The sequence below is a fragment of the Ischnura elegans genome, chromosome 9 (assembly GCF_921293095.1).
Source record: "Ischnura elegans chromosome 9, ioIscEleg1.1, whole genome shotgun sequence".
Classification (NCBI taxonomy): domain Eukaryota; kingdom Metazoa; phylum Arthropoda; class Insecta; order Odonata; family Coenagrionidae; genus Ischnura; species Ischnura elegans.
In genome coordinates, this window is record NC_060254.1 from 94,452,720 (window position 1) to 94,474,032 (window position 21,313).

The 21,313-nt window shown below is 38.6% G+C and overlaps 1 protein-coding gene across 1 annotated transcript in view; it reads left to right on the top strand.

Annotated features, from left to right (window-relative positions):
• Positions 1-11,047: 11,047 nt before the first annotated feature.
• Positions 11,048-21,313, top strand: part of LOC124165145 (AF4/FMR2 family member lilli-like) — a 457,820-nt gene continuing 447,554 nt past the window's right edge. The window contains exon 1 of the mRNA XM_046542452.1: positions 11,048-11,243. The gene's annotated coding sequence lies outside the window, so the exon portion shown is untranslated. The remainder of the gene's footprint in view (positions 11,244-21,313) is intronic.

Sequence of the window (21,313 nt, forward strand, 5' to 3'; positions counted from 1 at the left end):
AATAATGAAAACCTACTGATTTTGAAAAATAAAAAAGTTGCAACAAATGATGTACCTCCATAAAATGCATAAAATTTTTTTTAATACGCTCAATTTGAACTATTTAAACAATGGAAATAATAAAAAGCATTGTTCCAAGCGAATCACTCAAAATCCTGGATGACAAAAAGGGTCACTGCACCCTCAAAGAACGATTCTTTCCTCCAAAGAATTTTCACACAAAGTAGGTTGAGAAAAGGGTGTCGGTAGCTACAGAGGACTTTTCGTCCTCAAGATGTCAAAAGAACTCCTTTTCCATCGAGCAGTTGATTTTTGAAATAACAGAACCACTAAGCAGTAAACTGGAAAAAAATATGGTCGAAATATTACGGCTTCACTCAAAAAAGTCAATAAAATAGAAAGACGTAACATTACGTCCATGGCATTCTTCAGAAAGATTAACAGGACGTAATATTACGCCCATGGCACGCAAAGCGTTAACATTAATGTTAATATTTGGCTGAGTGTGAAATTTCCATCTCCTTAGGCACCAAATCAGGTGTGAACCTTGACATGAAACCGTAAAAACTGTATTATAACGGCCTCCCACGCTTGAGTATTTCTTATGCCAATCCCCTCATATTGGGGCTCCAATGCACTAATAACTCTTTATGATTTGAGAAATTACCTGAAGACTCCAGGGATTTTTTGATGTTATTTACTGATCAGTATTGGATACTTTGCCTAGTTAAAACTTGATTTAATTTTTCCGTGTTTTATATGGGAGTTAAGTAAGTTTTTCCATAACAACCACCCAGAAATTAATTCTTTGAACTAATTCTTTACAAAGCAGTGTCTTTGAATACATTAAAAAATTAATATTCTTTGTAATTTTGGATTTTTTCACCTTAATCCTTAGCGTAAGAAACAAATTAGTTTAATTGTTAATCAAGATGGAAAAGGACCATCTAGTGAACAAAATTCATAACATAGTGGTGCGTTCTGGTCGGTTTTCTCGTTTTGCTCGTGTGAATAATTAAACCATGCCGATATATGTCATCCTTAAATTTGTATAATGTTAGGTTTTTCCGGCGTATCAGTTGCGGAAAAGTTTCTCGGGTTTTCCACCGGTTGATGTCGTCCATGTCTCCCGACGTTTCGATCCGCGACTTGCTGATCATCCTCAGGGGATCTTCTGAATGCCGTTCTTCGAAATTTTTTCCAGTATATACACACTCCATCCGAGGTCAGCTGTAACCTGGTTGGTTCAGGTGTGTTGTGGTTTTCCCGCCATTTTTGTCGTATATAATGGACTTCAATATTGGTCTCCAAGCGTTGCTGATTTGGAAGCCCGTGTCCCTGTTGAAGTTGTTGCGGTTGATGCGGATCTGAATGGCTTCCTTGACAAGGCGGTCCCAGTAGCCATGTGCCCGGCATAGCAGCTTCGTCTCCTTCCATTGTATGGCATGGTCCTCACTGATGCTATGCTCCGCCACTGCAGACTTTTTCGGTTGGGCCATTTCGTAAGTACCTCTGGTGTTCCTTCGTCTTAGTTTCAATGGTCCGACTGGTCTCTCCAATATATCTCTTCCCGCACTCGCATGGAATTTCGTGAACTCCTGGCGTCTTCGGTCCGAGGGGATCCTTTACTCTCACTAGTTGATCCCTGAGCTTTGGAGGTGGTAAATGGATTGTCTTAATATTATATCTGCCTAGAATGCGTTGCATCTTTCCGGATATTGTGGAGACATACGGAAGGAAGGCTTTTGCGGTTGGTTCTTCTTGCGGCTCCCTTATGCCATCTAAATGGCTTATGCCATGCCCTTACGGCATCTAAATTTTGGAATTCTCTCCCCGAGGATCTAAAACATAAGGGCTCCAACAATACATTTAAATATAAATTATACATGGCTTTACTCAATGGAGAGCGAAAATAAACTCCTACATAAAATACAGCCAACATATTCTGTGTGTTGTCAAATTCCAATCCTTGCTTACGTGTCATTTCTTTACTATTTGTGTATCAAACAACTTTATTGTTATTACTTGATATTTTCATGAACTTTGTGCTTTTGATGAGCCAATTATTGTAAATTGTGTTTTGCTCCAAGGGTATACCCAGAGCATGAATAAATATCTATTCTATTCCCTCCGGTGCCGTGATGCGGTGATGTTCACGTGGCACATACCTGGGATACATCTCTGACATAAACTCTCCACTACCCTTAAGGATTATTGCAGTAATGAAACGTCGTGTGCAAGGGGCCTCGTGCTCAGAGAGGAGACGATTGGATTTGGAACAGGTGGGCGAGAATGGAAATGCGAGCCATCGGTAGAGAATGTTACGCTGAGGCGTGCATTACTGTCATGTTTAGCAGCGTAAAAACCGTGCGCGTGACATTAACACCCGAATTTTGCTGCGAGTTTTATTCTTCATTCCCTCGGTCTCTTCCTGTAATATATTCATCCGGTCGGTTGAATAGTGAGCTGAGAATGTGAAATCCTCTCTTTGATTTACCCACCTTGTCAATTGGGCCATATTTTTGCATCCACTCCTTTGAATTAGGGTGAATATATGTGCAGATAAATGGTAATATCAGCGAAAAATTGATGGTAAATGGCGATAAAACGATATGTGCGAGATATTTATTGCACCCTTCACAATACAAGCATGGTACTTGGTGCATTGAGTGGGCGAAGTTCGTTTTATATTACCCGCCTGGCTCGCTGTCCATTTGAACGTCAATGTCGGATTTCCGACGCAAGAGCCTGTGTAATGGGAAAATATGTTATATTTTAATCCTTAGAATCTATTAGCTCTCTAATCTTTGCAATATCATTGATAGTGTGTTGATGGCAGCAGGAAGAATTCTAATTACTTGTTAAGTATCTTCGTAGCGTGAAAACGGCTGCATTGACAACGGTAACAGAGACAGCACACTGTAGCGCTGCACTTACGGAAGACGTATTAAATGTTTAGCGGGAAATAAATTATGACAAGAAAAGTAGTACTGAAAGGTGATTAGAAATTAATACGGGATGCGTGCTGTGTTTTCGCTATGACAACATTATCTATGGAAGGAGAAATATTCGAGAGACTCGATGATTTACACTGGTATATGAGAATTCATTCTCATTTGGCGGAAATTCATGAAAGTCATTGTTAGAGATACGTGAAAATCGCACTTTCATTTTTATTTTATTGCACTTTCAATAACAGTTTATCGCATTTTGTAGCGTCTATTTTTTTCATAATGAGGTAGATGACGATAAAATATAGTGAAACAGTTATATCACAAAATACGGAATATTTTAAATAATTATGTTGTCGAACAATAATAAATTAAGGAATTAGACGTATAGTGGTGGAAGTGTAGCTTGCCCGCGCCCATTTGTAGTTAGCGGCCACGTAGAGTCCCAGCCAACTAGTAGGTGGCCAGTTGCTCACATGCATTAAGCGGTGAGTGTCGGCGGAGCATTAAAACTGTACTCGGCACAAAATGTACGAATTTTGCCATCGAAAAGGTAAATTTGCGTAAAAATATCACAAAAGTTCAGTCATCGCATTTATGTCGCATTTATTTGCGCACATCGCATCTATTTCGCATTTATCGCATTTGCGATTGTCACGCATCTCTAGTCATTGTTTTTCATAAATCCATTTATTTAGTAAAATTCACGATTGGGAAAACAGCTGTGACCTTAAAAATATATGATATGTTGAACACGAGATCTATATCGAGTGAAGAAAAGTATCAAAAGTTTAAATGTTTTAGAAGACTATGTTAGACTTCGTGATACTTCAATATTTTTTGAACTAAGTATAAAGGGGAAATTTGAGAAGAAAATTCGGGTAATGAATTGTTAACACTTTTTCTTTAAATGTAACAATCGATAAAAGGGAAAAAATAGGAAATATACGTTGAATATTTGATATAAGCGGGCCTTAAAAAATAGCAGAAATCCGCAACCAGCCAAGAATAATCCAGCGATCAAATCGCTAGATAATCAGTCGGTCAGTCTGTGATCTGGAGTGGGTTTTGTAGTAAAGGTCATGTCGCTCTGCCGGCCTCAGCAGGTACCAGCGTGGTATAGTCCTCGCTTGCCAAACAAGAGGTCTCGGATTCGAGCCCCGCCTGGGTACGTCGTCCCTACCCAAGGCAAGATTATTCGTGTACGCGTAACTGTTAGCAAGTTCAAAATCCCCGATGCAAAAGGCCAAATAGAGGTGTTTTCAGTTGTGTGGTAATAAAAAAAAAAGAAATAACATACGCCCCAAGTTCTGACTCGCGTGGCAATGGGAAGATAGTCTAGAATCTCGCCATTCATACGGAAAAGTAACGTGTTCTTTGAAAAAAAAAATGTTTTTTTTCTTGGCCGTTGGAGAAGTTTTTACGATGGGAGTGGTGGGAGGATGAGATAATGGCTCGGAAGAAAAAAAAATGAGCGATCTCCGGTAGATCGGTGCGGAAATCCTGGATATGAGAGAGTGCAGTGGCGAAGGAAACCGGACTAATCAGATCCTTGGTCGGCCCCTTAGCGGGAAAAGCGAACGGTATAATGCCTGGAAATGCGCTGATGGACGGTTTGAGAAGTGATGTGTGGGATCCAAGCGAAGGAGGAGAGGTGTGGCAGAGCGGTTTCCATGAAGACTTCGTATTCTTGTGGGGTACGGGACACTAAGTAAGCCGCTGACCACTTATGGTCCCTAATGAATGTATACCGTACCAATAGCGTAAGATACCTCTTAGGAATGTTAGGCAATATTTTTGCATTTAAATTAAATAAGATATAGTAATTAGGTAATTGTTATAGCAAAATTTTCAATTTCAATAAATTCAATGGAAATTTCGCATCGTCTTAATTAACTGATTGACAATCTTAGAAGGACTGGGGTAAGGGAAGAAAGGCGAGGGATGTCCTCAAATGAGTTACATACGGGGAAAGGAGGTTTCTAAAAAAAAGAATATTCTTACCGTAGAAAACAAAATTATAGAAGTGAGAGAGGAATTCATTAGATGTTAGATGGAGTTTGTTTCTTTATGAGAGCGAGGCTTGGATATTGACAGCAATAGAGTAGTCAAGAGTGGAAGCATTCGCAATGTGGTGATACCGAAGAATAATGACAATAAATTGGATTCACCGGGTACGTAAGTAATGAGGAAGTGTTGAGAAGAATAGGAGAAAAGACAAGTGGCTGAGTGGTTTCTGAAGACTCCATCTTATGGTAGGGCCTGGGACACTGAGTAAGCCGCTGACCTATGATGGTCCCTAATTAATGTATTCCGTACCAATAATGTGAGCTTCCTCGTGAGAATATTAGGAAATATTTTTGACCTTTAGTAAAATAACATTTATTTAAGCTATTTGTAGACACAACAGCATTTTCAAGCGCGACTGTCGTTGTAACAACGAAACGCGTCCTTTGACTAATTTCCATTAATAAGAAAATCGTGTCCCGTTATATATATGTATAAGGAAAATACTCTCAAAATTGATCTGGTTAATAAAAATTATTTTTCTTTTCTGGAATTTATTGTTCTATGCCTACCATTCAAGATATTTACAATAGTTTTTCCTCTTGCACTTACTGCCTTTATCAGTACGAATATAATTAATTTTTCTAGGTCAGGTTCTCTCCTCCCTTCAGGGTTCTTACTTAAATTCTCTCTTGTCAGCAGTGGCGTAACTAGAAATATGCCTTGAGGGCGGTGAGGGGTTTAGTGGGGGCTACCACTCCAGGACACGGGAAATCAGGTTCAAGAAATATATCGAAAAATAAGATGCCTTAAATATGCATTTAACAACATTTTGGAACTTAAAATTTAACTTTAAGTAGATACAGTTTTTATATATCTAATCCACACAAGATTTTAAAATTATTTTTTTGATTTCTCTGAGGCTTTGGGGGGGGGGGGGGGGGGAACATCCCCTCATCCCCCATAGTTACGCCACTGCTTGTCAGAAACTCTTTATAGGTTGTTTTTTCATATTTTCTCATCGGTCATTTATAACGCCGTTTACGCGTATGTATCAGATATATTATAAATAAAAAAGAATAAGTTTAAACATTCGGACCAATAAATAATGCAAGTCTTAAAAATGAAGCATTTTTTTAAATACTAGTCTTTCATTCACAAGGGACTTAAAAATATTAAGGCCGTTCTACACGAGGCACGTAATTGCACAATCTGGGGTGTGTACGAAGGCACAGTCAAAATTACGTCATGTGTTGCGGTGAATTGCAAGAACGCATGCGAGAATGCATCGTCGTGAGATGGCAAAATTTTCCCTGTTCTACTTTTTGCTCGTGCATTCGCTCAATTTCGCGCTATAATTAGCAATTAATGCTGTTCTGCAAGTGTAAAGTGTATCCAAGCGAAATATTCCTATTTCTAAAGATTCCCGGTACCAAATGCTAGAATGGTTAATAATCCAGTCATTTAAAGCTTTTTTTTACCTCCTATACATTTAAAAATAAACCGATTGACTTGAAATTTTGTTTATGGACTATAGAAATAGACATAGGTACTATGCATGGCGCTGAATGACGAATCTACCCAATTTGCTACCTCTGTTCGTGGTATCAAAAATGAAATACCTGAATAAAACCCCTAATGGTTATTAAAATCCTGAAATAAATCCTTCCTCCGTCATTTCACGTCGAATACATCGGTTGGAGTCGATTGGAGATCGAGTCGAATACATCGATTGGAGATCGAGTATTCACAAAAAAGTTCCTTTCCACCAGGAACATCTCGCTGTATATTTTAAATCAATCCTCAAAAAATGTTATGTTTTATTTAATAAGCTACATTTTTCTTCGTCACATTTTCTTATGATACGAGTATTTTTAAAATTATAAGTGAATGACCGTTTGGACGAGTTATTTTTCCATTAAATTTCCGTTTTCAGTCATGAATGTATGAAAGCGTGTTGATTTAAAAAAAATATTTGTAATACATTTTTATCTTAAATTTTGGCTCTCGATATTTTCCGTTGTAAGATTGAGAAAGAAAATTTACACCCCCGAGAAGGCGCAGCAATCACACCCATCTCCCCCGATAGAAAAGCGTCCATTTGCCCTATTTCACTAATATTTGTCGACATATTTTCTAGGAGAGAAACAAGTACATGAGAGTAGACGAGTGAGACAAGGGTAGGAACTGTCCCCCGTATTTTTTTAAGTTTGCATCAAGAAAGTCATCAATGAAATCTAAGAAGGCTTTTGGTGTCAGTATTCAAGGAGAAAGAATAAGTATGCTACCATATGCTGACGACAGAGCAGTCATAGCCGAGACAAAGAATGAATTTTGGAAGACTGACAAGGTTGGAAAGGACAGTGGTCAAATATCAGCTGAAAATCACGAAAAAGAAGACTAAGATGTTAGTATGCTGTAAAAGAGAGGAGACTAGGACAAACATTAAAATATGAAAACTAAAGATTGAAGGTATGAAAGAGTTTTATTACCTGGGAGGCCGAATTACCAATAACGGAGGAAACAAGAAAGAAATATTCAGTAGAATAGCACTGGCGAAGGGGGGTTTCTACAAAAAGAAGGATATTCTTACAGCTGAGAGTTTAAGCATTGAAATAAGGAACAATTCATCACATGCTACTACTTATGGAGAATGTTTCTCTTTGCGAGCGAGGCTTGGACGTTAATAGGTGCAGAGAAGTTAGGGGTGTAAGCATTGGAAATGTGGTGCTATCGAAGAATGATGAAGACAAAATGGATCGACCGAGTAAGTAATGAGGAAGTGCTAAGAAGAGTGAGAGAAAAGAAAAGTGTTCTAAAAGATCTCAAGAGACGACAGCCATCTATAAAATTGAGAAAGATGATAATGTCGTTTTTACCTATGAGGGAAATTTCGTGTCAATTGGTATAACTTCTACGAATTTGGGAGTTACCGCTGATATTCCACTGCAATGACTTTAGGCATGGGCGTACCCAGCGAGGGGCAGCAAGGGGGCAGCTGTCCCTTCGTAGAAAACAAAAATCGCAAATCTCTTTAAGGAGAATAATATTTTTCTAAGCAAATAATTTTAAAAACTAATAAAGAGCTGTTACAGCTTCCTTAAAATGTTGATTTCATTCACCTTTTCCATGCTTAAATCTTACCTACAACTTGAACAACCATGGCTTGTCCCCCCCCGCCCATAGTTTTGATCCTGGGTACGCCCTTGACTTTAAGCCTGCTTACACGATACATTAACACGTACTTATTAATGGCTGTTTGCGTGAATAACTTTTGTGGACATGTACGAATGCGGGAGCTACATTAGAACAGGTTCTGAAGAAATCTCTGAGGTTTTCCCGGCGTATGATGATGTGGAAGTTGTTTCTGGTTTCCCACCGGGTGAAGTTCTCCATCTCTAGAAGAGATCGAGATGGCAGAGCTGGAGAACCTCACACGGCGGGAAACCCGAAGCAACTTCCACATCATCATACGCCGGGAAAACCTCAGATCTTTCTTCAGAACCTGTTCTAATATGGTTCCTGCATTCGTACATGTTCTCACATTCGTTCGTACACGAAAAGCCTCACCCGCAGGGAAACCCGAAAAAACTTCAAAAGAACAGGTTCTCTTTTCCGTTCATGCGTTAGCACAAGTTGGTTGGTTACGCTCCTTGCACAATACTCGCTTTCGCCCTAACGGGAATAAACCTCACGGGCCTTTTTCTATCAGTTCACTCAAGAAGTATATATACGTGACCTTTCACATTGTACGGTTAAAGCACGGGCACGATTTTTAGTCGCATTGCAGCCTTCCAGTGCCCGTGGGCCACACTGCTACCGTATCATCTTTCTAATCATTGTCAGTGAGCTACGTAACCAAATGTGCACTTTCACACTAGACGGTTTCAGTCGTGCTGGAGCTGTCTCTAGTTTTCAGACTGCCCGATCCCTGCTTAAAGGTTGTGCGGAGCAGTGGCGCAGCGAGGGGGGGTTTTGGGGGATAAACCCCCCCCCCCCAGAGCTCAGAGAAATTTTTAACATTAATCCATTTTACTTAATTGGATTGATATAGCTAATAGAATAGTGTAAGGATTACTAAAATATCCCTAAGAAAGCCGTAAAACTCACCATTTTGAACCATTTATCTTAAAATTCTCTCTCAATTTATTAATGTCGCACCTACCGCTTATCCCGGTGGGTATTCCATACCCCCACACACCCCGGTATTAGTAGCACCTAAACCTCCCCCAGCCTTAATTCCTAGCTGCGCCCCTGGTGTGGAGGGCATTTCAAGCGCAACACTCCGTCTGTTGGATGGTCCCCTTGGCGCCTTTCGTTAAGGGCAGCCCAATGCCGACGCCGGGTTTCTCTCCATTCTCTACGGGTATATTGAAGGAATTTGCTTTTTATATTGCTTCAATTAATTTTTATTTGTATTTTATTTTTTTATATACATATCGTATATGCTGGATTTCCTGAGATGAACTCGAATGAAGCAAAGAAAAGACTTGACCAGCCCGACATCCAATTACCATTGAATATCCACGAAGCTGAACCAAATGTGCTAAAAGAAGAAAATAATGCATACCGATATCATATGTTGTACTATAAGAATGAACTTAAATACCTATGTAAAAGAGCCATGGCTCGGGAGAAGAGGGGGACGGATTGTGGCCTCACCCGAGCCAGGTGAAATAAAACAAAAGTCAAGTCAAGTCCACCCTTCCATCCTTATCCATTCCTCATAGCGCAAATGACCTCAGCTGTTGGTCGCCTCCTCCAAATACTATACCAGCTGTCTCTAGTAACCTTGGATAGGATCTTTGTTTGATTTCGGTTTGTAAGTTTTGGTGGACCTCTATCAATAATGGAAGGTATAGACGCTGAAGTTTTGATTCCGTTCGTAGAAAAAAACCAGTGATATGGGATGTACCAACTTACTGGCGTCTCTAATTAATAGGGTAGTTCCCTTCACCAAAGAAAACGAAAGGCATTGATTTTGATTTGTTACCTACCATTAGTGTATTCATGATATACAAATTATTTGGTTTTAGAAATCCCTGTTTAGACAAATGTTAATGGTCAATTTTATCCTCATTTGAAAAAGGCCAGATTAGCGCCCATGCGATCCCACTCCACGTGACGTCACAGGGAACTAGATTCTATACGAGTAGATCGGAGTTTTACATCGTCTGAGATTACTAATGCATGCATGAGGCACAGAGCTCTGGGAAACATTTCTTAATGATCACCTATTAAAATTGCCTATAGTCGGATGGTTTCCTTCGTTTGGTAGGGTATTAGGGTAAGGGTATAGGCCAAGCGCCAACTGCAAGAAGGGTACTCTACGCTACCGCCAAGCTAAGCAGCATGTTGCCTGCATCGTAGCGGCGTACATAGCCTCGCAACCAGGTGTCCTCACACAGCAGCAGCCAGACGTCATATGGGCTTTTCTCAGCAATCATTTTTAGCCGTCGCGTTTTCGCGCGCTAGAATATTTTCACTTTTCATTTAATGACGAAAAATAGATATCATCATATGAAAATCTAACAGCGTGAAATATGTGCTCCAGGAGTAATAATCTTTCGATGTAGGCAACAAAAAAATATATGAAACCACCCTATTGGATGAACACAGTGAAGGCAATTGCTCCTTAACTTGTCCATGTTTATGTATCGTGTAACCAGGCCTTTTGACCATAAGTATACCTTCGTCGTGGGGCATCTGTTTACAAGCACGGCCCCAAGAGGATGAACGGAGAGGAAAAAATCGCAACGGAGGCGATTCCGGTAGGAAGAGGTCCATTTGGATATGCCGGGACGAAATTGAGTGGGTGCTATGGTGAAGGGGTGGGGATAACTACGAGGAGTAAGGAGTGGGGGAGAAGGAAAGGTGAGGATAAAGGAGGGGGGGAGGAAGGGGATGAAAAGTGTATGGAGAGAAGAGGAGGAGAAGGTGGGGTAGAGAGGAGGAGGTTTTTGAACACACCACCGTCGTGGGAGAATGAGTGAGAGATAGAGAGAGGGCATCAGGGAGTGGAGGGGAGGTATCGGAACGGAGGTAGGGGAATATGCGGTCTCTAGCGCGAGCGTCGACATCGCATCCAGTCGTCTTGTCGGTCTCGTATCGGCCACACATTTCTTGTCGCTCGGAACTCGAAGAAGACGCACTGAAAAACTAGCGGAATTTTTGACTGTGTCGTTACTGAACTATTGTTACAGTGAAGAGGAAAGCAGCTCGTAAAGAGTGGAGAAAAAAACCTCTTCGGCTTGCAAACTCTAGCAGAGAGGGGACGTCAGCAAGGTATGGATTTATTAAAGAAACAACTTGAGTGATCGAAGTGAATACGTGAAAGATATCGATTGCCGGATGGAGACAGTGTTTGTAGCGCGAGCGTGTTTGCTGGTGTGTATGCGTTCGCTTTGGTGTTTGTGTTTTGTTTTTGTTTTCGCGCGGTTTCAGGAACGAATGGATTTCAGAGCGCTTCTCCCGTTGTGTTGATCTCGTACTACTTTTTGCCCTGCGAGTTGCCGGAGAGCGCTGTGTTTTGATTTCTGATTGATCCCATTTTACGCGTGTTTTGCATTTCGTGTTGTCTCCTCGGTGCCGAGTTTGTGCGGTTTTCAAGCGGTTTATTTTGATTTTTAGTACGATGCCGCATAAAAATTTTTAGCCAAGATATTCACAAAATGTTTTAATATTGTTCGAAACGTGAACAATCGGTATTTCATCGTGAACTCCTTGATATGATGCCGAATGAAAGTGTTTCCCCAAATATTCCGATTATTAATTGAATATTTCACTTATTTTGTGAATTTCCTGAAACAGGATTTATTCTTCCAAAGGTCAGGCTTAATTGGTACATTTTTGATGATTTTAGCAAAGGCTACAATACTCTGAGAAAATTCATTTAAAATTTTAGAAGAATTTGATAATATGAATAATACTATTGGTCATTAATTGTCTGATAATGTTTCTTTCCTGAAAAAACTTAGCTAACTTAGAATTTAAATGAATTGAATTGATAATTTTAAAACTTTAGTGGATTGATTTATTTAGAGAAGTGAGTTATAATATCCGTTTTGTATATAACCGTGTTGTTATTTATATAAATGCGCTTGAATAATCCTCTTTACTTTGTGTCGTCTGGCTGACTTCCACTTAAATATATTTAAAGGATAGGTCGGTTCCCTTTTTTCGGTCAGTTTGGTTTCTGGTAATCGGTTCTCGGAGTCATTTCTTAATTATTAATTTTACAGTGCTTGGTTTTGATGCGTAATTAATGGTGTTCGCATTGATGTGATGAAAAAATGAAAACAAATAATTCATCAAGATACCTCATATGATTGGCGGCATTAAACCACTGGAGATCGAGTTGTTATGGTGACTAGAGTGTTGGCTTCCCATCTTTGTGGGTCCAGGTTCAAATACCGGCGGTATGTGAAACTTTTCGGAAACGATCACTGCTTGAGTGATTTGTGCGGTCATTTTCGAGTACAGCACACTGTCCGTCGAATGATACGTTAAACCGTGGTTCTCTTGTCAAGAGCGGGCTAAAGCCGACGCCGGGTTTCTCTCCACCCTTCTCTCATACCGTAAATGACCCAAACCTTAGCTATCCTCTCCCAGATACCATACCACAGGAACATTTTTCTAATTAAAGTATGCAAATTCTCTTTATATCCAATTTCCATTTTTGGACACTTCATTTTCTATCCGTGTTTTCTGTGCCTGTTTCATATATTTTGTTTTTGTTTATGCACTCCAGAATTTGAGCGAACGTTTAAAAAAGAGAAATAAATGTATGTCGCACAGTTAAAATAAAAAATTTGAAATTTGGAATTATTTGTGAATCGGCAATCCTAAATCGAAGGTAAAAATATCAAAGGGTGTCCAATTCCAAATTTTTAGTTTAAACATATCCAATGAAGTATAAGTATTATGAGGGATTTTACGCAATGTAGATAAGAGAGACATAAAATACGAAGAAAATAGAGTTCCCAAAATGGATATTCATTGTCCCTGAAAGGAATTACATGCTTATTGCACAATACATACCGGTATATTACATAGAGTAATACTCCAAGAATTATTTTATCACTAACAATCTTATTTCATTACTCCAATCGCCTAAAAAAAAATTATATAGGATGGATTGCTTAAAGAGAGATTTATTGACTGTTTCGAACAGTTAAATAGAGCAAGTTTTCATGTGTTCACAATTTATGTTTAAACATAGAAGAGGCGTTCACGCAATAATTAATTTCCAATATGTGCTATGGTTTAGGTTTAGGAGAGGACAACAGTCACATAACGTGATTTCTTTCATTATATGAATACAATCATTTTGCTTCCACAATATAACATAGAACCCGGATAGAATGAACCCAAGAAAACATGAAGCCCACCACTTAAGATTACCTAAGATTATTAAGGTTTTTTACGTTACCTAAATGCTACACCAAAACTTCAAACGATATTTCATTAACTTTTGGCTCAGAATATTAATCGGTGAAACTAGAATTTCCTTGGAGTAAAATGAGAATCATTCTTAGATATAATATATATTCATTACCCTAATTAGCGTAGCCATCGATATCCCGTAATTGATTAAAATGTAGCTATCTGCACAGCTTAAAACACTGGGCGATGAACCATCATCCTAAAGCCCAAAAAGTAGCCACTAAAACTGTAAAAACCCTGTTCTTCAAACCGTAAATTGGTTTGTACACAAAGGCGTACCCAGGATCAAAACTAGGGGGGGACAAGCCATGGTTGTTCAAGCTGTAGGTAAGATTTAAGCATGGAAAAGGTGAATGAAATCAATATTTTTAGGAAGCTGTAACAGCTCTTTATTAGTTCTTAAAAATATTTGCTTGAAAAAATATTATTATCCTTAAAGACATTTGCGATTTTTGCTTCTGGGGCGATAGCTGCCCTCTTTTGCCCCTCGCTGAGTACGCCCATGTTTGTACATTTTAGATAAGACCTCAGTTTGTCCTTATTATAAACTACAGGCGAGGGACTAAGAAACATTAATAGTTTCGGTAAGTTCCTTTATTTCGGCCACCTTGTGATTTTGGCGCATTAAAACTTTTGAATGACGCAAAATTTGATTCATTTCACTGTAAATTCGGAGCGTTCGTTGAGCACACATTTGCGTGACACATTCCCCTTAATAAACCCGTTTTCAAACGCATCGATAACCTATCAAAAGAGAGTCCGCGCGATAACCGACCCACTTGGGGAAGTGCGTTTGGCGAGATGGCACATCGGCAAATCCCACCAAATATGGAGAGGCAATGTTTACGTTCCGGGCGCCTCGAGGCAACACCTGTCTCCCTTCGGAAAAAAACGACTGCCGCAAACACCACGACGATACGCTTTTAAAGGCAGGTTACGCGGTGCCAAAGCATCCGAGGAATTTTTGCCAACGCCCTGCGAATAATACACGGCAAGAAGATTCTCCAAGGCATGGGCATATTCGGTTCTTTTTTTTTGTGGGCCACCGATTCATGATCTTAGAACTACAATTGGAACCGAAACCAAAAGGAATCTTAACCGAAATAATAGGGTAGTTTCCTTCATCAAAGAAAACGAAAGGCATTGGTTGCGATTCGTTACCCACCATTAGTGTATTCATAATGTACAAATTACTTGGTTTTAGAAATACCGGTTCAGACGAATGGCAATGGTCAATTTTAACCTCATTTGAAAAAGGCCAGATTGGCGCCCATGCGATTCCACTCCACGTGACGTCACAGGGACCTAGTTTCTATACGAGTAGATAGGAGTTTGACATCGTCTGAGATTACAAATGCATGCATGAGGCAGAGAGATCAGGGAAAAATGTCTTAATAATCACCTATTAAAACTAGCTAAGTTCGGAAAGTTTCCTTCGCTTGATAAGGTATTAATAATCCTTATTTAAGCCAAGCGCTACCAGCTGGCAGGGTACTCTGCTACCCGCTAGCATCCTGCGTCGTATCGTCGCTCAAAGCCACGCCCCAAGGTCACCTCACTTGCGGCAGCGGGAACTAGAACGACGTCATACGGAGTTTTCCCAGCATTTATACTTAGCCATCGCGTTTTCGCGCGCTTGAAAATTTTCACTTTTCATTTACTCCCGAAAAATAGATATCGTCATTTAAAAATCTAAAAGCGTGTAATACGTACTCCAGGAGCTATGATCTTTCGATTTAGGCAATAAAAAATAATAGGAAACAACCCTATTTGCACTTAATCCACTTCGAAAACTTTTATCGATAATCATCATCATAAGTCAACAATCCTGAGATTGGTTCGAAGCAGCTCTCCATTCATCCCTCCTATCCGCTTATTCTTTCATAGCGACGAGTTTCTTCTCTTTAACATCCTATGTAACCTGTCCGATGTTTATTCATTCGAAGACTTCCTGCCTTCCACCTCTTCTTCTAATGTGACCAAATAAGCTCCCCGTCTTCTGCTTAAGGTTTTTAGAAGACCTCTCTTTTATCCCATTCTTTTGAGCAACTCCTCGTTACCTACATGGTCGATCCATTTTACCTTCATTATTATTGGGTAGCACCACATTTCGAATGCTTCCACTCTTGACATATCTGCTGCTGTCAACGTCCAAGCCTCGCTCTCATAAAGAAACATGCTCCATACGTAGCATCAGATGAATTGTTTCCTTACCCTTCGAAAATATTTAACACTAATCATAAGAATCCATTGCGGACCACTTCAAATACAGAACACTGTCCGTCGAGTGGTACGTTAAGCCGTGGTCTTCTTGGCGCCTTTCGTTAAGAGCAGGCTATAGCCGACGCCGGGTTTCTCTCCAACCATGATTTCCCACCCTCCTCCTATGCCGTTATAGGTTGCCTATTCCAAATCCCATTACCATTCTTGGAGTATTTGACCTATTCTCCAAGAATTATTTTATCATTAATTACATGAGGTCAGGATAAGAGCAAAAAAAATAATTAAGATTGTTAGGGTATCGCCAATGCCCCCATTTTTTTAATTGTTTTTTTTTTAACCTGGGAAGTATTTAAGTTCATGTTCGCAAAGTGATCTCGTTCCAATATTCAAAAAATTACTCCAGAAAGTGTGTGGTATGCGCGGCTGCTTTTCGAGCAATAGCCTCTCGCCTCCACTCATGCGGGTAGTATACATACGTAAACACGTTTCGCTTTTTCCTCTCTGCTCAGTTTGTTTGCTTTCTATCAGAGAGGCAATAAAATTGAGAGGTCATTATATTGACGAAATTTAAACTTCGTACATTATTTTACGATGTGTTTTGGTCAATTAAAGAGCCTCATTATGTCTGAAACCTCATTTTTTGTTCTTTTCATTCGACTTGAAAACAGCGGTACTTATCTGTCTCAGATGAAAAGATGATGTCACTTTCTTAATTGATGTGCCTGATTTTATTTCTCATCTAAACTTATTAAGTTGAGCCTACCATTTGAATTTTTTGATTTGACCCCAATGAAATTATTTGATAAATTCCTAGTAACCGTTTACCGGTTTACTTCTTAGTAACATCGCGTAAAATTATATTGCCACGGAAATTTTTTTTTATTTAGTTTTTTTAAACAAAATAAAAATGAAAAAACTGGTACTCATTCAACTTTCTGATAAGGCTGTTTTGTTTTAAATCGGTGATAACAATTTCAGTCCTTTTTTCGCTGTGTGTTAGAAAGTGAAATTAAGATTATTTGCAACAATAATGTTAATGGAGAAATCATATATATATATTATAATGTTAGCTTGGAGTGGATATTTGAAAATATTGCGTTGTCTACTTTTTTATCTTCCCTTTCTTCATTTTTTAAAGTTATGTTTTAGTTTGAGTGCAATGGTGAAAAATCATCGTATTGTTTTCATAAAATTCATTTAAGTAGGTATTTTTAAGGTTTGGATAAAAAAATTAATTTGCGCTTCATCCTGTGGTTTGTTTTCGCTCTGCAGAGATTATTTCCCCGAAGGTGGAAAATGTCTCCATCGCCGTATTAACCTTTCTGTATTTTTTTTGCGAGATGAGTGGCAGAAGTCAGTGCCCTGAGCTCCGTGGCAAGGTTGATGTAATGAGGGGAGTTATGAATACCGCCCCTGAGGGAGTTGACTCCTTTAATTAGTAACTTGATACAGTGTCACTTGAGTCCCAAGAAAGCTCATTTAATACCCCCGCGCCCTCAATTGAAGAGCGCCGAGGGACTTGGGGGACAGAAGCGCTTTATAAATAAACTTCCACCTTCGCGTCGTGACATCAGTTTGTTTAAATCTAAGAAAGCTGGGCCGAGACCTCCAAAAAGTATTATTTTGTAAGCTAGGTTGCTGAAACTTGGAATGAGTATGATGAAGTAGTTTTAGCATATCATGCTTCATTTATATTTCCACATTTCTGCCCATTACCTATATAGTTTGAGGCTAAAGCTAATCAAATTCGTTAAACACGCCCATTTTAGTTTCTTTTAAGGAAATATATTTCTTTGCAACTGATGCTTTTTTTTTTAAAGGTTATATTGATTTCTGAATTACAAAATAATGACGCAATCCATTTTCGTTCCTTTTTTCAAATTTCTAATGAAAAAGTAGTCGTTTTTCTGAATAATTTACACTATAAACATTTCATCTTTTATGGGCTCGCAGTAGAGTATCGTACTACAGACCGTACCGTATAGTAACGCAGTATATCGTACCGTATACGCAGTATATCATACTGTAAATATACCGTACCGTATTGAGATGCAGCTAATCTTGCTAATATGGTCTCAATCACTTTTCGATTATGATCATCGGCGTATTAATATTAAAAAGGTAACTTTAAAGTTTTGTTTTTAATACTGAATGCTGTAGAAATGGTTTTGCTATTCGAATTATGGTATAATAAAATATTATTCTTAATGCTCTACAATAAATACGCTTCGTGATGAAAATACGATTTTTGTCTTGTCCTCGTATTAATAAAATGAGAATAATTGATTAGTGACCTATAAAGTTTAGTTTTTAATACTGAATGCTATAGAAATAGTTCCAATATTCGAATTATGTATAATTAAATACTTTTTTTAATGGACTACTGTAACTATTCTTTGCGCTGAAAATACGTTTTTTGTCTTACCCTCTTCTCAGGCCCAAATTTGCCTCATTAATGCGGTACCATCAAACTCTGGGTCGGTGGGCGGGGCTGGTTGTGTGCTCGTGAAATGGGGGAAGCTATATGGTGGGGTTGGGAGAAGGGGGGGGGAGGGTCGTGGGAAGTTGGAATGGGTTGTTAAGAGGTGGACGAACCTGACTTACCCCAATTAACGCCATCTTTTCGCCTCTTCTTCCAACCAACTGGGAAAAACATGTGAACATACCTATCTGCATACAAAGCAGAGCCGTGCATCGCGAAAAAAATGACATCTCTCTTTCTTTCTTCTCCTATCATAACCACTTCCACGAATAATCCTCTTATTAAATAAATAAATTTGCATCATTACCAGTCTGCTGAATTAATGTGCTCCAGATTTCATTCATTCATCTCGTGTCCTTGAGGTCGCGTATTGTTGGTATTATTATTTTTTAACTTACAAGGTAGTCCTTCAAGTGTCACCACTAGATCTCGACAAATTTTGCCAGGTAATTGGAAATAGATAGCAATGAGGTGTAGTTTTCATTTCAGCCGTCAAAGCTCAATACCTTTCGAGACGCTAGCGACGGAAAGTAGAAGGAAAAACTATATATATGCAAACACAGCACGACAATGCACCGTGTCACAGTGGGCTAGAATCGAAAAAAGCTGGCCAAAACCTTAAAACGATTTTTTTGAGCCAGGAAGTTTAAATTTTACACTCTTTCGAAGGTAGCCTTTTAAGTGTCGGGAATGAAGAAAACTATGAGAGGTACAATAACGCAACTTTTTCATAGTAATCTCCATGATAGTCAATGCACTCTTTCATTCGATGGAACCGGGTGTTATAACATTTATTCCATTCCGAAGTAGGGGTAGTAAAACGGCTGTTTTTTAGGCATCAAGCGCTTCTTCAGGCGTCTCAAAGCGTGAAGCGGAGGTGGTAGAAAATTGGGTTGTAGTTATTATTTCGTGTAGTATGTTATGCAAAATTTATTTGAGAATGTGTATGCGAAGTTTAAATTTCCTAGCTCCAAAAATCGTTTTTGAGGTTTTGGTCAGCTTTTTCGATTCTGGCCCACAGTGAGTCAGTGCTCTTATTCCTATAAAGGGAATAAGATGGTCCATTGTTGCACCGAGTGATGCATATTAAGGCGTTTCCCTGGCGTACTTTCCGCCGCTTATATCTGTAAAAGTATTGAGCGTTGTCGGCCGAAATAATAACTACAACCCAATTTCCTATCACCTAGCTAAATTTGAACGATATCTTGTCGTAAAACTGGACGGACTTTTCTTATCAGCCCTTCGTCGTGGCGTGAGATTTTAATAGTGTTTACTAGCTTCTCGATATTGACATTTAAAATATTTTGGGAAAAAGAGAGAAATTCCCCTTATTATTTCCTGGGTCGTCGAGCTCTATTATATTTATTGTACCTAAATTGCTCCTGATGAAAGCTAGGTCTGGATCGTACGAAATGAACGAATTCCAATGGAAAAACGTCTCAAGCGTTGGTCGTCTTCAAAGGTCACCGACATTAAGAACAGTCATGTGCTTCGAGCGCGTCAACGAACGTGATTTTTTGTTCGAGGACTGACTCTCTAATAAGTCTCGTAAATGATGTTGACTGTGACGCATTGTATGCTAAAATTGGATCAGTTAATTGTGAATTCATCTGAAATGGAGTGGGCTCATTTGGATAGATAAATTAGGGTGAGTAATCGCTGGAACTGAGAATATCAAATTATTAAATGATGTTTTCCTTTGGCTATAATGAATATTGAATTTTAATTAAGATCTTTCACTTTTCTCCCCATTTGTGCCAGGTAGTACTTTATTACGCAATTAAAATGGGTTTTAATATTGACTGCAAAATTGCTGATGATTGCTAAAACTCATTATTCATTTTCTAATGAGTGATTCATTATTCATTACCATCGTATTGAAATGATTTCGCATTAAAAGCATGTGAGTGAAATGAATTTGGGATGAGATACGCGGCATAAACCTGCTTCAGCTCAAAATATTGACAATTCGCAGAAAATATCAGGATTTTTGTTTGAAAAATATATTTAAATGCATCCAGTTAACTGCTCATATACACCTTGATCGAATAAATCATTAAGGAATACTGAATTTTATATTTGCAGTAGTTTTAGCAGCCATCTATTCAATTTAAGGTTAAAAAAAAACGAGATTACGTGAATTTACAAGTGAAGATAAAAACTTAAATTGCCCATTCCTTGGTAGCACAAAAGTAGGCTTCCTTGACTTGGGGAGAAAAATACCCGTTCTCTTATTGAACTAAATGTTTGCAGATTATCAAGTCGTAGATGCTTTTTTTTTTTCAGATAAATGTGTATTTACGACTTCGAGAGATTACTGCTGGCCGGAAACCGTGACAAAAGTGATAATGTAACTCGTTTATTTGATCAGCGATTGGCTGATCACTTTTTGAAAGCCACGGATACTGTATCTTATCACCGCCCATTTAGTATAGCCATTGTTATGGATGTCGATCTCGAGGTCTTTCTAATGGAAATGAAATGGGATATTCCGTGTGTACAGTTAGTTTTTTCTCCTCTTCATAATATCCAATTATTATTTTTTTCATTTCCGTTATCTTTTCTTTAATTTTTGCAGAATTTTCAAATTTTAAGGGAGACTGAAACATTTAGAGAATAAATGGCGTTAGCTCTAAAAACAGCACTACTTCATTCAGCAAAGTTTTGAATTCATTGCTCATTTTTCTCTTTATTTTGCCAGCTGCCAAAGCTTCCCTTCTACTTTTATTCATGAATCGAATAAGGAATCGAAATAACAGCACATGTGGCTCCAAATATTTTAAATATAACTTCTCATCGTAAATAAAGAGGATCACGGCTAGCGTAGTTTTGGAATTTGGCGTGTTCATTTCAATTTTGCTTTGCATTGAAAATTTATTTCATCATTTCATTAGGATAATAGCATACAGAAATGATGTGCTTTTTTATGTGTAATATGATTCATCTCGTATACTTAGGTTATGTAACCTCGCTGTATATGGTAGCGCGCGTTTCAGAGTAATCTTTACTAGTATTTCCTTAAATGTATTTAGTATTACCTAAAGCTTTTCGCATTTATTTAAACCCCATTAATCGTTTTTGTACATGTATCTTTGAGAAGTAAATTTTCAAAGCTAGTTTCCCAAAACCATATCTCATTTGTGGGTATACCGCGTGTAAATATTAATTAATATTAAATATAATTAAGTATTAATTTAAGTATCAT